Source organism: Haliotis asinina, chromosome 10, assembly GCF_037392515.1.
Source record: "Haliotis asinina isolate JCU_RB_2024 chromosome 10, JCU_Hal_asi_v2, whole genome shotgun sequence".
In the NCBI taxonomy this organism is placed as follows: Eukaryota; Metazoa; Mollusca; class Gastropoda; order Lepetellida; family Haliotidae; genus Haliotis; species Haliotis asinina.
Window position 1 is genome coordinate 14,062,054 of NC_090289.1, and position 16,909 is coordinate 14,078,962.

The 16,909-nt window shown below is 42.8% G+C and overlaps 1 protein-coding gene across 2 annotated transcripts in view; it reads right to left on the reverse strand.

Moving 5' to 3' along the window:
• LOC137299199 (caspase-10-like) overlaps positions 1–9,841 on the reverse strand; it is a 56,858-nt gene extending 47,017 nt beyond the window's left edge. Inside the window, exon 1 of one of the 2 annotated variants that reach the window (XM_067831780.1) lies at positions 9,706–9,841. The gene's annotated coding sequence lies outside the window, so the exon portion shown is untranslated. Of the gene's footprint in view, positions 1–8,717; positions 8,807–9,705 lie in introns of those variants that run through there. The other variant, XM_067831777.1, reaches the window with a different exon arrangement.
• Between the last annotated feature and the right edge of the window lie 7,068 nt (positions 9,842–16,909).

The following is a 16,909-nucleotide window of genomic DNA, read 5'->3' on the forward strand; positions in this document are numbered from 1 at the left end:
AACGTTCGTCAACGACGCATACCACGCCACAGTGGTCGCCAGTCTAGCCGTAGGGTACGCTCGGTTGACTAAAATGGTGCTTAAACAACCAACTATCAAGCTAGATTTCAACCTGCAGGATATGGGTATGCTCATAATGAACCTTGGTATGGCGATGGCCACAAAAGACATCCTAGTAAAACAAGGGATAATACCTGAAAATATAATGAAATAAATATAGGATGGCCACGATAGCTATGATGGCCGGTGGGGCGTTAGTGAATGCCCTGGCATTTTCCGGGAGTAATTTCCTCTTCTCGAAACTACGAGATGACCACGCGGCTGAAATACAGGAAGAAAGGAAGCGGCACGATCTCGCTACTGAGAACTTACAAAGGGCACAGGCCGAGTACGCTAAAAAAACGCCTCCAGAGGATCGATTTTATTAACGAACAACTCCAGCGTGAAAAACCATGCCGTTCAAACATTCAACGATGTCGATGAAGCAATGAAAGAATACTACCTACTAACTGGTAAACGATTGGAACCGCTCAATAAACCCACACTCGCTCAGTACTACACACCATCCAAGGGACAAATGAATCGTGAACTGGGCTTCATAGTGTTGGGTATAGCAGCTACTGCGTTGGTTGCGAAGCAATTAAACTAAATACCCATATAAGTAAACATGAGACCCGCTCCATACCGATGCGAATACATACTTATGGGGAAGACCGAGGCCTGTGGTAGGAAATGCAGGAATCAGGGGTTCTGTTGTTTACATATGGGAAGTCCTAACTACACGTGTTCTGTGTGTGGTATCGGGGTTAAAGGGCACTACTGTCTATGTAAAGCTCACGGATCGAACGTAGTCAGACATCAACTCATCTACGAGAATAAAAAGGGCTACATAAAAGAACGTAGGCGACTGCTCAAGATAGACTCCAATTAGACATTGGTTCTCTTAGGTGTAAACTATGACTACTGTACGCGAGCTTAAGCATATCGCAAAACAGAGAGGTGTGACCGGGTATTCTCGAATGCGGAAGTCAGCATTGTTGAGATTACTAGGTTTAGAAGCTCAAGCGAAACAGCTTGGATACACGGGTACACATGATACCTCGCTGAAAGAAGACTTACGAGAATTGGTGACGAAAATCCTCACCTAGTTTTGATTGGCGGCTCTCTTAATACCAAATAAAATATTTACAATACTATATCCAACAGTGCGAGTACTGGATTCACTATATTTTTTATCAACTCCCTTTACTGTGACCCAATTAGACATTGGTTCTCTTAGGTGTAAACACTATGACTACTGTACGCGAGCTTAAGCGGGTCGCAAAACAGAGAGGTGTGATCGGGTATTCTCGAATGCGGAAGTCAGCATTGTTGAGATTACTAGGTTTAGAAGCCCCTCCTACGGTAAAACAATTAAAAGCTCAAGCAAAACAGCTTGGATACACGGGTTATTCAAACCTGGGGAGAGCCGGGTTAACCGCATTGTTATCACATGCCCCCGTAGCAAAACCTCCCACTGTAAAACAACTGAAAGCCGAGGCACACGATTTGGGTTTAGGCGGGTATTCCCGTATGAGAAAACCACAACTTTTAGAACTATTACGACAGAATAGAGCTATTGACCTACAGTTCGTGCGCACTGAGCGCGCTGTAGGCAACTATTTGAGAGGTTGGCGCATGCACGTTGATAGAAACATAGACATTACACATATCAAGCCTCTGATAGCTGATAAGGTCAACCAGGAACTAAATAATCTAGGAAGTATCAAGTTTCAGATCACAGTGAAAATGTCGCTCGATAAGCAGGTTGGGGGTGGGGTCACTGAGTATGTTCAGCCTTACTTCCGAGGTAAACAAGAGGTTGTCACACATACAGAGACCATTGACGCATCAATCGATACCAGTTTTCAGCAGATACGAGAATACCTAGAACGCTACACACACTTGGGGTCTGGGTGGGCTGTAGATAAAATCGATAATGTCTATCTAGACATAGCTAACTACGTGCCGTTCAGAGGTGGGTCATACCTAGCCTTGCCTCCCTACTATAGGAACAAACATGCCATAGTAAACGTTAAGAATAGAGGAAACGATTGCCTGAGGTTAGCTATCAGGTCAGCCTTATTTCCAACTGGCGCTAATTCAGATAGGCTTTCTAGCTATCCCCAAGATGATGGGCTCAACTGGGATGGTATAGATGAACCCACCCCCATATCCCAGATCACTAAAGTAGAAAAACAGAATAATCTGGCTATAAATATCTTTGGGCACGAAGGTAACACAACAATAGTACACAGGGTCAGCCCGGTGAAGGATCGCCAAGTTATCAATATATTCATGATCCAGCGAGGTGACAAGTATCACTACACATGGATAAAACACTTTAGCAGGCTGTTGTATGACCAATCGGCACACAGAGAAAAGACCCACTTCTGTGAACGATGCCTACATGGCTTCACACGAGCTGATTTATTAGAATCCCACCGGGAGGATTGCCAAGGTGTGGGGCAGACGGCCATACGAGTCGACATGCCTAAGGAAGGTGATAATATCTTAAAATTCGGTAACCACAAGAACCAAATGTCTGTGCCTTATATCATATACACCGACTTCGAAGCCTTGGTGGTGGGGGATTCCCCCACACCCCCCAGTGGTGCCGCAGGCGAGGCTCCCAGTGGTAGCTTCACCCACAAAGCACAAGAGCATAAAGCCTGTGGGTTTGGATACATTGTCGTCCGTTGTGACGCGGAAACGAAAGCTCCGGTAGTGTATAGGGGCCCTGACGCGGCTGAAAGGTTTCTAAAGTGTTTGCAGGAGGAAGAAAAAATTATTAGGAATACATTGTATAGAATCGCTCCCATGCGTATGACCCGAGTCGACAGGCTAGCTCACGCTAGTAGCACTAACTGTCACGTGTGTGACTCACCACTTAACGGTGATTCGGTGAGAGATCACTGCCACATAACTGGTAAGTATAGAGGCGCCGCTCACAGCGCGTGCAACCTCAAGCTTAAAATCAACCCTAAGACAATAAACATCCCCGATGTCTTTCACAACTTGAGAGGGTACGACTCACACTTGATCATGCAGGCCATCGCGAAAATCGATGGTAATATAACGTGCATCCCCAACAACATGGAGAGATACATCTCCTTCAGCTTAAAAGGACTTAGGTTCATTGACTCGTTTCAGTTCCTCCTGTCATCACTCGACAGTCTGGTCAAGGCCAACAATACCTTCCCTATCACCGATCGATACACAGACGCCGAGACTAGACCCCTGCTTATGAGGAAGGGTGTGTACCCCTATGAGTACATGGATAGTTGGGTCAAGTTCACCGAGACCAGACTACCCCCTATTGACTGCTTTTATAGCAAGCTGAATGAGGCGTCCGTCTCACGAGATCATTACTCGCACGCGACTAACGTATGGACTAACCTGTACTTGAGGACAGATGTACTGCTGTTAGCCGACGTGTTTGAGACGTTTAGGCGGACGTGTTTCAAGCAGTATAAACTCGACCCCGCATGGTATTACACCAGCCCAGGTCTGTCGTGGGACGCCTTGCTTAAAAAGACCGGAGTTAATTTGGAATTGCTCACAGATTACGACATGCACCTATTCATTGAGAAAGGCTTGCGAGGTGGGATTTCCATGGCATCCAAACGATACGCGAAAGCAAATAATCAATACGTGAAAGGTTACGATCCTAACAAGCCAACCAATCACATTCTCTACCTCGACGCAAACAACCTGTACGGCTGGGCCATGAGCCAGTATCTACCTACAGGGGGATTCGAATGGGTACCCCACGTTGATCTTATGGGGGTTGCACCAGATTCGAACAAAGGGTATATCCTCGAGGTTGACTTAGAGTATACCAAGGAATTACACACATCACACAACAGCTACCCCCTGGCCCCCGAACGTATGAGGGTTAACCCAGACTGGATGTCTGAGTACCAACATAACTTGTTAGGTGGGCGTGTGACAGACGTTGAAAAACTCGTTCCTAACTTAATGAATAAGACCAAGTACATCGTTCACTATCGCAACCTACAGCTGTACCTGTCGTTGGGTATGAGGCTGACCAAAATACACAGGGTGCTCATGTTCGACCAGAGCCCATGGATGGAGCCCTACATCAGAATGAACACAGACCTACGAAAAAAAGCCACCAGTGACTTTGAGAAAAATCTCTACAAGCTCATGAACAACTCGGTGTTTGGTAAGACTATGGAGAACCTGAGGAAACGCGTGACCGTGAAGCTGGTTCGGTCGAGTGAGGAAGACAAGCTCAGGAGATTGATAGCCAGTCTGGCATTCAACCGTAGTAAGATATTCACAGACAACCTGGTTGCCCTACACATGAAGAAAAGCCACATAAAATTCAACCGGCCTGTTTACGTGGGGATGAGCATCCTCGATTTATCCAAACACCTGATGTACGACTTTTACTACAACGAGCTCAAGAAACAGTACGGTGACAGGTGTGAAGTGCTGTACACTGACACGGATTCCCTGCTGATGGAGATTCGAACCGAGGACGTGTACGAGGACATGAAAAAACACCTCGATTTATACGACACCAGCGACTACCCTAAGACCCATGCCATACACAGTACGGTAAATAAAAAGGTCCTAGGTAAGATGAAGGACGAGTGTGCTGGCACGCCCATAGCCGAGTACATAGGTTTGAGACCTAAGATGTACTCCATACTGAAAGCCGACAATAATGAGATCCGGAAGGCTAAGGGGGTTAAGAAGTATGTGGTGAAACAACACATCAAACACGCCAGATTCAAGGAAGCCCTGTTCAAGACCCGTACCTTTAGGCATAAAATGAACACACTTAGAAGTGATGGACATAAGATATACGGACTGACTATAAACAAGACGTCCCTGTCGCCTATGGACACGAAACGTTGGATAGCTATTGATGGGATAAACACATACGCGTATGGACATGAAAAAATTTGAGGCTATTTACTACAGCCCGCGTGGGTACTGGAAAGGAGCTAGCGCAGTAGATAAGCTAGCTAAAATAGCGCGAGTACCCCCGGAGGAAGCCAAAGCGTGGCTTGAAAAACAAGCCCTGTGGCAGATCTATTTGCCGGCACCACGCTACGTGCCTAGAAGGAGGTTCGGTATTAACATACCTAATAGCGTTCACCAGGCAGACCTACTGTTCCTACCCCACGACAAGAGGTACAAGTATGCCTTAACCGTAGTGGACGTAGCCAGTCGTTACAAGGAAGCCGAACCCTTGACCACGAAAGATTTGGCCCAGGTAGCCAGAGGATTCGAACGCATATACAAACGCAGCCCGCTGACGTGGCCAACAGAGCTGCAAGTTGACCCCGGACGGGAGTTCATGGGTGCCGTGTCACAACTGCTAGCCAAACACGATACAAAGGTCAGGCGTGGCACGGCCAGAGCCCATCGCAGCCAAGCCATAGTTGAGAGATTTAATAGGACTTTGGCTGAGCGCTTGTTCGGCCATCAGTATGCTAGGGAGATGGCCACCCCTGGAAAACGATCGACTGAATGGGTCACGAGGTTACCCAAGGTGGTGTCGGCAATCAACCATGAAGTCACCCGTCTCACCGGTAAGAAACCGGCAGACGCTATCAAACTAAAATCAATAGTTGCAGAGTTGGCCGCTCCATTGCGTGAGAAGGAGAAACAGATACCAGATAGGGCCCTAGTGAGGTATCTATACCAGCCGGGGGAACACGAGGGTGATAGCCGTAAGCGGGCCACCGATCCTATATGGTCAGTCAAAACTTACAACATAGATAAAGTGGATATAAAAGCCGACGAACCTAACTTGTACTACTTGAGGGATGGGCCGGGTAGGGGGTTTGTAAGAGAAGAATTATTGATCGTACCGTACGGCACAGTGTTACCTCCAACACACGTTAAGTAGTAGGGGTAATAGTAGCAAGAGCTAAGGACCCAACCAAAGCCTTATTTAGTAAATAAGGCTTTGTAGAGACTTTTCTTGAAAGTGAGCCAGAACCCCCATTCCCTATACTACTCCCCTAATGTAATTTCCCGTTGTAATAATCCCAAAGTAAGTTACCGTTGTAACTATGTCAACGGAATTTCCCGTTGTAAGTTTTTGACGTTTAATAATTTTTGTTTGAATACACTGCCATCATCTATTAAAGAAATACGTGTGTCTAGTGAAATTTAATCTCACAATTCTTTATTTTATTATCACCTGTTTGTTCGCCTGGAAAATCTAATGGGTTACTATAAAAGATTTTGATTTCCCAAAATACTTGAATAGTCAGTCTTATGCATTATATGATTGAGAGGATATGTCTTGCTTTTGTAGAACGTGGGAAAGTGGTGATACTGACGAGATTCAGGCAGCTGGAAATTCGTTTATAATAATAATATGTGCATTTATATTGCGCCAAACTCCACTCACGAGGTGAATGCTTATAGCACTAACAGTAAAAGCAGGCATACTATAACCAGACAAAATGTGTTCGTATAAGCGAGGTTTAACTGTAGATGAAAGACTGAAAGGACACTTTGTAGTAATATGCACTATGTATAGGGCACTCAAAGAAATACACGATTATCTCCCTTTGGTTGTTGATACTATTTCACTTTATCATTTAGATATGTTAAAAATGATTCTCTTGGATACGTTCTACCGCGGTGATATGGAGGACCAAAGGTGCTTAGTAACGATACCATCCCGCAGAAAAGCAGATCTATAATTTGGCATAATCAGGCATAACTACATTTATCAATACATGTATTTGCTTCGAATTGCAACCAATCCGATATGTAATTATTATAAAACTATGCGCAGTCGCACTGCGGCATACGTTATTATTACATAACCATGTGCAGTCGAACTTTGGCATTTTGCTTTATGGAAATATACTAAATGTTTTCATTCCCGTACTTGAAAGGCCACAGGCCAATGGTACATTACAGTATAATGTAATAGTACACAATACATACAACCATATCCAACTAGCGCGCGCACACACATCTTTTCAACATGTAAATATAACATTCCAGTGAAATCGGTTGGGGGTTGTATATAGATACATATACACATGCACTTATATAGCTATAACTATATCTCTAAACAAACATTTATACAACCAGGTATAATAAAAAATGTGAAATACTTAAAGGTTTCACAGTTAAAATACTTTATGGAAATATGAATCTACCTACTATGATTAATTATCTGTTACCGAGGGGAACCCTAAATACCTTTTCATGAATGGTTAGTTTACACCTGTGTGAGAAAATTATAACATATTATTGAATGATTTGAAACTTACATTCCAACAGGCAGTTTTCTTGTTCACATGTATAAACATAAACAGTCGTATTCGGTGCACATAACTGCGTGAACGTGCTCAACAGCGTCGGTTACAAGGTAACCAGTAGGTGCTTATTGTCCGCATAGGTTGCTGATGGGCGTGATTTGTTCCCATTCTCGATTTGAAGGAGGGAGATCGGAAGTGATCCAGGTAAAATATCAGAAATACAGACACAATGCAGAAACAATCAGCACGAATGACTGATCATCATCATGATCAGTCGACGTCGGAACTGTACAGTGGTTAAAGTGCCCAGTGCAAAAGGTGCGAGTTCGACTCCCTCCATTGATAACAAGGTAGGAAACCATGACTATTGGTTGCCCTTTCCTGGATGGTGTTCGACTGGCGATAAATGTGGCGAAGTCAAAAGCAAAGATTCTAACTCACTCATGTTCATTTCTTGGATGACGTAATCAGTTACGTGTACATATCGTGCTAAATTCCATAAACTCTGTATTTGACACTCCGGCATCTACACGATTAATAAACTCCGTTACAGTGCTAGTATGTAATAATGTCACAGTTTTACCACAATAGAACAGAACACTGACACATCAGGGACACGTCTCATGCATATAAGCGGGGAATCAAACCTAGGCCTCCGGTGTAATTAATGTTATTTACTAAATGAAATACAATATCTGCACCTTAAAAGAACACCATCAGAATAAAATACCTAAGATCGTAATTTGTTAATTTTTCATTTATGTATTTATTTTATTTTATCATTTTTATCATACTAAATTTGACTAAACGGGCTAACACTAGTTTTTACAGTTTAATATTCAAGTTCATCCAGCTGACATGCACTGCATAAAACAGTCTTTCTCGCTTTCTAGACTCAAAAATTTAAGGCGAGAAAGCGATGGTCCGAATCAGCCACCATATGAAAGGGCCTGTATCATAGATTTGTGAACATCCTGAAATATTCGCTCAGGTTTGAGGAAATAACTGAGCAAGTGTTATCAGCATACATTCATGCCGTATGTCATGTCAGACTCCAGATGTTACTAGTATTTTGAGGAGTCAGTGAGTGAGTTGAGTTTTACGCCGCAATCAGCAATATTCCAACCATATGGCCTCGGTCTGTAAACAATCCAGTGATCATGATCTGCACAGTTGGGAACCGATGACATGTGTCAACCAAGTCAGCAATCCTGACCACCCGATCCCGTTAGTCGCCTCTTACGACAAGCATAGTCGCCTTTTATGGCAAACATGGTTGCTGAAGGCCTATTCTACCCCTCGGACCTTCACTGGACCTAGTATTTTGAGGATCTCTTAACACCTTTCTCACATTCTGAACAAGGTTACAACAGAGGACATGTCCATGTATTCTGGAGAAATGGTACTTACAAATTAACTGCACGTAGCTTCTTATATGGTGTGTAATCAGAAGAGATCGATGAAATTTTTCGCTGGGAAATCCCCAGAACTTCGGGTCTCGGCTTTATTCGTTTGTTTCCGTTATTTATGATAGACCTTCTGTGAACTATTATTGTGTTCAAAGAGAAAAAAATCACATTATTATAATTAAGGCACCTTATGTATTACGTTTGTAATATATGTGCATTGTGCTTGACGCTATTCACAAATTTGTACACGGTTACTTCCCTTTACTCGTTGGTCAGTTATTGTTCCATTTCCATTTCCATTTCCTCTCTCCGTAATCTACAAGAAGGCGATTGTCCTTGTCAATGTGAACGCACGATTGGATTGTTATGGCTCATACACTATTTATTCATGTCCTTTAACTGTAACCTATTTTGTAAAGACTAATATTCAAGAAATGACATTCTCATACATATTATTTTTACCATCATTGTCAATTGGACTTTCAAGTAACGAGTACGAAAATTTGTGTTAAACAAACTAATTTGGGCCGGATAGAATTAAATTTGACCAGAAGTCTGGGTGCGTGCGTGTGCTGAATCATTTTCTCTACAAAAACAATAGTATTGCGATCTATGTTATATCAATTACCTTGCTCAAGATCGAGCATTATTAACACCACGAAGCTTGACAGATTTTCACGATCAGCAATACGTTTGGCATGCAGTGACTAAATCATGCAATGTTCGGGCAACGTGCAGAGTGCGCAGTCTCAACACGAGTGTCACGTGTATCAGTATAATGCATTTGATTGACAGGTGTACATGCAGCACGGGCACACAGAAAAATATTTGGCGTGTCAGTCTTTCTCAGGATTTCGTGGAATGCGTGGAGCTCTGTCTACAAATGTCGCCCTACGCGTCTCTGCTGCTGCTGGTATCACCGGTATAATATAGCCCATATATCGATGATACAGACACAGTCATTGTAATATGCGACGTACATTACTTACAATATCACGAGGCTGCAGTGTCAGACGGTACGGTATGTGGCGGCGTTACAGCTGCTATTTGTGCAAGGTCGGCAAAACAGAATTCGTCGGAAATTCCGCACTGGGAACTCCGTGGCGACGTGTCTCGGCCTCTCTCGTTCATTTCCGTGATTGATGACAATTCTTAGTCTTATGACGTCATCCATAATCGATGATGATCATGTGGGATAAATACAACATGGTTAAGAAGCAGTCCCTGATCCATATGCATAGTGAACAAGGCTGAATGTGTATGGAGACGTTAGATAGTATGCCTTGACACCAAACATACTCATTGCTGTTTATATGCCTTAACATGTGTGTGTTGAGTGTGTCTGCACGTGCAAGGCATGCACGGCGTATAGAAATCCACAGACGGCAACATTTGTATGATTATTCAACCAAATTAAAGGAGATTTATTTCTCAGACAGGATTGATACACAGTGAGTACAACGAATCAGATAATGAAAAGGACACATCTGCTTGCTAGTTTTTGTGTGAGTGAGTTGAGTTTTACGCCGCACTCAGCAATATTCCATCTGTATGACGGCGGTCTGTAAATATTCGAGTCTGGACCAGACAATCCAGTGATCAACAGCATAAGCTTCGATCTGCACAATTGGGAACCGATGGCATGTGTCAACCAATCCAGTGAACCTGACCACCCGATCCCGTTAGTCGCCTCTTACGACAAGCATAGTCGCCTTTTATGGCAAACATGGGTTGCTGAAGGCCTATTCTACCCCCGGACCTTCACATCTCCTAGTTTCTGTATTGTGTTCTATAGCATTTCTGTTCGGTTGACACCGGATCATGCCTGCTACACAAATGTACTCTCTGTAATATATGCCATGTTCGAAAACAAGAGATGGATACATAAATACAAGATGTAACGTGACAATCCATCGAACAAGTTGAATGATTGAATGAGCGTGTATGGTTTTATGTCGCTTTTAGCAATATTCAACATCAAGACAGGGAACACAAGACATTGACTTCACATATTGTGTCCATATGGGTTACTGAATCTAAATTTTGACGAGCGAATGCTTTAACCACGTAATATACCCTAGAACATGTAGAAAGTGCAAACAACCGAGAGAAACGAGTGAGGTGACTTGTTCACATGTGATCAATAGTGGAGCATAACCGCATGATCGGTCACACATTCATTTACAAGCCGATTCAACCTCCGAATAACAACTTCTTGTCTACTCCTCTTGCAGCGCTTAGCCAAGGTCTGCTAACGGGTGACCTTTGGAGTCAGCATTAACGTTTCCCGATCATTCTGTATGGACAAAGGTCAGGAATCACAGTGTGAAGAGTTAATTCCTTTCCTCACATATGCAATATCACAGTAATATAGCGATCAGGCCTCATGAAAAAATGTTCGTGCCCTCATGGACGTTATCAGCAGAAATCATCCCAAGTTTTCTACTGATAATGTCCATGAGGGCACGAAGGTTAACATCTTGGAAAACCAGAAACGGCGTTTTGATGTTGACCCAGTAGTACAATCCAGTGACGTCACCATGGACAATATGCAGTGGCGTTCTGGGTAAATTTAAACAGCTTATATTATTACGGATCAACCCCAAAGTCTAATGCCTTACACGATGGAATGCATTCAGTTGGACGCCCTAAGCTATCCAGACAATTCAGAAAAACATACATGTGACAACATGTGTCGTGATGATACATTCAATACTGAATATAATCTCAAAAAAAAAACCAAAAAAAAAACAAAACAAAAAAAACCAACAGAATTACCATTACCCACGTAAACGTAGCAGTTTTTCTTAGTCCATCCATTTTATAAATGCTCCGACTTCGCATCCGAAGGTTCGTGGTTCGAATCCCGTGGAAGTCACTCAGAAATTTTCTGCCTAGATAAATTATTAACTTGTAGAACGTGGTCATATTACATAATCTGTACCTCACTGTTAACCTAATGGTTAAAGCGTTTGCTCGTCACGACGAAGACCCGGGTTCGATTCCCAACATGGGCGCATTGCGTGAAGCCCATTTCTAGTGTCCCCCATCGTGATATTCTCGGAATATTGCTAACAGCACCGTAAGTACCAACACTCACCCATTCACTCACTCCAGTGTTTTAGACAAGGAGCAGGCCAGTATTAGCAGCATTGGGGGCATGGTGGGCGAGCTGGCTAAGGTGCCAGGCTAGTGATCCAGCGAGGTTGGAGGTGCCGGGACCGAGCCCACCTGTGACCGGGTGTAAAAACCTTGGAGTCAACTTTGTGTGCAGACTCTTTCATTGTTGTCACAACCCCTAGTGTACAGTACACAACCCCGTGCACTTAAAAGAACCCACGAATCCGTTGGTATATGACCAGATGGTGGCCACATGAACACGTGCATACAGCTAGTTGTGGGTACAGCAACGTGCAGTAAACTGGGACAAAGTGTTGTGACTTTGTGTCCCAGTCCGCCCAGTTGTCAACTGGGCACCTCGTTAGGATGAGAGAGCTACAATAAACTCGGTGCGCCTAGTGGCAGCAAGAGTTGTGTACTCCCCAGGGAGTTGAGATTGAAATACGATGTGCTGTTGAGATTGACATCCAGTGATCGAGGGAAAAATACCAGCGCCTTGAGCATGCACTAGTGCGTGGATATGTGCGCTATATAAATATCCTATCTAATCTCTAATTATTAGTAGCAGCATTGAATGATAGACTTGGCGAGTTTTCAGCTCTCACAGCAGTTATCCTGCTGCTGGTGTTTCATCAAAGGGAGGCTACTCTGACTGCCATATGTCAGGTTTGTTTAGGCAGGTTTCCATAACGTTTCGTAACCGTATCATGAACATAACTGGATATCCCCAAAAGCAATAAAATAAAACAATGTAACGTTTCGGATATATTTCACCACAGCCCCAGTTTTAATACGGAAAGATACCCGAAGTCGCAGATGTCTACAAGCTGACATCCATACTGTTTGTACCTCAGAACATCGTCAGCGCTTGTTAACTGCTTTGGGCACACACACGTTAAGCGTCGATTTTCTCACTGACTATTACTTTGATAAGCGATCATCCTGGAAAGTGTGTTCATATCCCGATTGCTAATTGTGACTCGATATCGAATAGACAAAGAACGCTCTACCCGTCCCAAAAGACCCAAGCGGAAACTACCCATTAAATCATAAATGTGTCTATGAATATGCAGAGGGGTTATGCTTACTTACTCCACGATATATGAGTGAAAGTGGGTGACTGGAGTGTAACGCGCCATTCAATCACAGCCAAGCACCGACCAGTTCAACCACACGCTCAAGGGGTCAGACAACTGAAATATGTTTGATTTGATTATAACCACTGCGTCGCTTCATTGATTTCGTTGATATGGTGGTGTGCACAGAGCCTGGATCCCAGATCAATTGAAGTTAGGGAACGTTGGCCACGGACAGGTCTTGAATGGGTGATCGTGTTTGTCAGCTTGACTCCGAAGGGCGTCTAGGACTTCAGTCCTGCCCCACAGCGAAGCACATGTGATACAAGTGATCACACCTTGAGTAAATGAATTTGTTTTTTAATTGTTACCCATCATTAAATGGGTTCCCCGGTCGGATAGGTCATATGACCATTAACCCCACAGGCAGCTTGGGGTCAGACAACTGAGCCAGCACTTTGAGCGTGCAGACGTTTGTCGAAACACGCGCCCCATCCATAAATGGCCACATTATTTCTTGTAGGAAAAACAACAGGAGCGAGTTAAATATTGTTCTTGACTTTATTGCGTATTGTTCGTACTGACCGCAAAGAGCACACGGAGGTCACGTGACCAACATATCACAGAAAGTACAATGGCGGGTGGGGGCATTGTTCATGGTTCAGAGTTATCAGTTTTATCACATGTTGTAAAACAGATCTGAAACTGCTCTGAGAAGTAACGTCCAAGAGGTACGTGTTATCGCTATGTGAAATCTTATGGAAAACAGTATTCTGAAAGGCAATATGGAAACCTAAGGAGTTGAGTTTGGCTTGGAATCTCTACTCTGCTCGCACGATTGCAAGACACTGTCATTGTTAAATGAACATTCTTATGTAAGTGAGTCATAGAAAATATACTGAGATATACTATTTTGTTGATTCCTACTATTTCAACTGTTAGTGATTCAGGGATGGCAGCTGTGTCACCAGCTCACGGGAAACGCCCATGATTCACTAGCATGTCACGTGATACACATAGTACATTACAGTTAACACATGGCAGTTTCCATATCACGTGACACAAAAGCACATTGCACGTATCTCACAAAACATCAAATTGAAACAGTACATGTGAAATGCCAACAAAATGTGGAAACAGGTCATGTGTTCACCTACAAAATGGTTTCCCCGCCATCTTAATCAGCGTTGGAAATCGTAATAAAAATATCAAGAGATCTGAAAACTGTTAAACGAGACTGGGCCTCGAAACTCAAAGAATACGTCTCATGACGTTGTAAACCAATATTAAAACCAAAACAAATATCGTCTACACAATTGAATACACGTCAAGGGATGTACGAGGTGTAATCCAGATGTTTTGTTAAATGCACGTAATTTTCACGCGGTGCATACATTACAGTATTATAATCCAGCTAGGGTCCATGAAGCAAATGTACTGTCCCCATGATCCCTATAGCATAGTGTTACATTGTTAAAATGTTTTAGATTTAATTACTAGTTATAAATTCGTATCTGTGATAATCTAGTTTTTTTACAGTCCTTCGTTGACAGGTTTATAGTTTACCATTAATTACTATGTATAACAATTAATTGTTGTGGTCACGATATGACTGAAATATTGCCGATGTTACGACAGCTATTAACTTATTCACTCACGACTGTATGACATCGTTGCGATGTAATTGACGTCATGAACACTATACTGTACCTCATTTACATGATGTAATGTATGTCACACATACGATACATCTTTATCACTACCATCATACTTACTGCTTGACAAGTATTTGATGAACCAGCGCAGTGAACGCGCTTGTGACAAGCAGGCGGGGCAAGTAATCTACACGAATACACTTGGTTGCTACAGGTAGATGGCGAATAAGCACGTACAATACATGCTGACCGTGGCGTGAAATCAATACCGCTACTGTTTAACACGTGTCTCGTAGAGCGATTTAGTTCAGCAAAACACCGTCACGACGCGATTCGCACGAGGAAATTGAACTTTTCAACATTTAGAAGACAGCCTGTTTCCCTATTGTTTCAAATGGAATGTTCTGGAGGGTGTTCATATATGAAAATTGGGGTCATTTGTCAGGTCGTGGTTCATCTAATACTTGTCAAGCAGTATGTCTGTACACAATGCATATAGGGCCTGTCAATCTCGCGAGGAGCTACTCCCGGTACTAAGCTGGTTACCGGCTTCCTTTGCGCGCGTCAACTTGCAATTTCCAAGACGGGGCCCAGCTTACTTCCGGTACTATATTTCCGATGACAAGCGTATATTCAAGAACTATTTCTGGTTCCAAAGTGCGCGACCACCAAATATGACATTATTAGACCGGACCAAGTTGTTTGTCACCGGGAGTACTCACGGGCCCCGTGACATCATGTACACGCTGCTTTACGTCACGAGCATAAATTAACGCAGTTTACGTCACATAGGCTATACAATAATTGATGCGTCATTGACACTGGACGTCATGTTTACGAAAATGTTCGTCATCTGATAGATACAATGTAATGTTTAGTACAACGGAAACATCACAAACGCATACACCGCCATACTCAAGCACACCTCTCACCACAAATACACAGGAATTCGTCCAGCACATGACACATTGTACTACTGGGATACACGTAATCACTGTTACATATCGCCACTAGTTGTTTTGACAATAGTATGTAACCTGACAATAGTCGTTACCACAAGCAAATTGGGCAAGACGATGGACAGGCTGAAATCGGACTGTGTGTCGCAATATATATGTTCGAAGACAAGCATGTAACATCAAACAATTGTCGGGGCAAGTGCCAAGATCCACGTGAGGCAATGAAAAGGCCATCCACATGAGGCTATGTTTCAGACCAAGAGAATGGCTAGAGGGATTTCCGCTTCAGGGTAGTAATATCAGCTTGGCATCTTTCATGGTAACTCGTGTCATCCCAGCCTCCTCAACTACCTATAATAATCAGTATTAAGAAAAGATTGTGAGTTTAGACAGATGTACGAATGTTGACCACAGTACTGGGATAAAAAGTGGGAATTATGAATTTCCTCGAAAACAACCGAAAAGGGAAGAGAAACATTCAAAAAATATTTCCATGACATGCATCAGTACTGTGACTGGATAGCATAATATTTTGAAACATGATCTAACGACTAGTCGTTATGAAATACAATGACACCATCATTCTCGATCATTCTCGCATATCATGTCTAAATACCCTGGAACTATTCACGGCTAGCTTCATTTTGAGACAGATCCAACCATCGCCCCCAACACCATTACACTGACGAAGAATCATTCGGTGACATCGTAGCAAAGTAATGGGGCCAGTATGTTCATTACAACAGAATGGAGATATAATACCCTACAGGGGCGTACCTACAGTTGTAGAAAAGCCCGGACTTGCAAATAATTGTTGCTAGAAAGTTTGGACAAGCTATCAATACTATCTAAATATAAACCTTTGCAATCTATCGGTTTTATACGAAAACAGATTGCTTCCTACGCGCCTGCCCTAGATCACCGAAGAGGTATGTTTCCGAAAGACGTCAGCGAAAGATCCTATGGTCCTAATTCATAACAAGGTGTATACAGGTGAGTTATAAATGTAAAAACATCAAACGTTTAGTTAAATACGCAGTTAACACTTATTCACTGTTCACTTGGAAATATCATTCGTTGTTATTGTTTACTAATATCATTTTAAGTGTCATAATATTCAATGGAAAAATACAAAACAAATAATATGAATTCTCCATTACATGTACATGGACTTTTATAATTTTGGCACTCTCTGTCTGTACATTCATAATCGTCATAACAACATATGTAGCCATGCAGATGTTATTTATATTGCCTGTTTATTAATTAAAAGCATCCTTGCTCGTACTTGCCCTATTGAGATATGTTGCAAGCTAAACGGGGCTGTGGTAATGGTTAAAGCATTCACTCGTCGCACAAAAAGGCTCAGGCTTCATTCTCCAC